Source organism: Zootoca vivipara, chromosome 12 (genome assembly GCF_965207765.1).
Source record: "Zootoca vivipara chromosome 12, rZooViv2.hap1.1, whole genome shotgun sequence".
NCBI lineage: Eukaryota > Metazoa > Chordata > Lepidosauria > Squamata > Lacertidae > Zootoca > Zootoca vivipara.
Genome location: NC_142595.1, coordinates 24,903,636 through 24,904,860, shown reverse-complemented (window position 1 = coordinate 24,904,860; position 1,225 = coordinate 24,903,636).

The window sequence follows — 1,225 nt, the reverse complement described above, 5'->3', positions numbered from 1 at the left end:
CTCGGCGTTCTTTTTTTTTTGCAAATTGTTTTGTAGCTATTTGGTGGCAGTACAACACATGGGGGAGAGAGAGAGGCCACAGCACTTAGGAGATTTCAGATTCAATCCCCGGCATCTCTAGGTAGGGGGCTGGGAACGTACATGGTCTCAGACCCTGCCACTCAGTATAGACAGTACTGAGTTAGATGGATCCGTGGTCTTGATTCTGTATAAAACAACTTACTACGATCCTACGGTGGTAACGTAACTTGGTTGTTGTCTTTTACATTGTGTATCTGAAAACCAGATTTCCATATACTGGTACTACCGTATGACCTGAAACTGAATAAATGAAAATATATATTCACGTATTCTGTTTGGTGTAATTCAGCTTCCAAAGTTCAGCTCTTCTAAGAATCCAGCAACAACCAGGGTTGGCAAAGAGGAAATAGAGTTTTAGGTATGGTTACGTGAAGATTACTTTGGGGAAGAGTTGTTTATAACATTGTGATGTCCTGGACTAAAGACCCGCCTAACTGCCTTCTGCTCCATGGGCTACTTGCCTATCTACACACTATCCTCTAAAACTCAAGGAGAGATCCTTGCTGTCTTGCATTTAAAAATGGGTTCAGCATTTAGAAACACAGTAATTACTGTACAGTGGAGGGGACAGGATATCTTTGAAAGGGTTGTTGCTTCCACTCACCCCATGGAAATCAGACTTAACAGCTGCCAGCATGTGGGAGCCTTCTCTAGTTCTAGTCCAGCCTAGCTCCAAGGGAGAGCCCCTCTGAAGTTTTTAAATTTTCTATTTCTGTTCTCTTCCTCCTTCATTTGCCATTTGGAGAGGTAGGGTGGAAAGAGAGGTGGTTTTAAAAAGTTGCTGAGTCCATTTAAACAGACCACAAACTACTGCCGCTATTATGATTTCCACCCTGGCATTCTCAGTAGACGTTTTGCAGGAACCCTCCAAAAGGGGCAAGCAGGAACATACATGGAAACCAGAGCCCAGGGAACAAAGTTCTTCAGCAGTGCAGCTGTCTCAAGGCCAAGCCCAGGGAGAGATGCCTGAATGATGGTACGCCTCAGCAGAGCAGGGCTGTCATCAGAAGCAGACAGACACACAACCACCCTGTCTGGGGATTATGGAGCATCCAGGCAAGGAAAGAGGTAAGAGGAGGTCAGGTAGCATCAGACCCCAGAATGGTACAACAGATACCAGGCTTTTCTGAGGTGCAGCCCCACT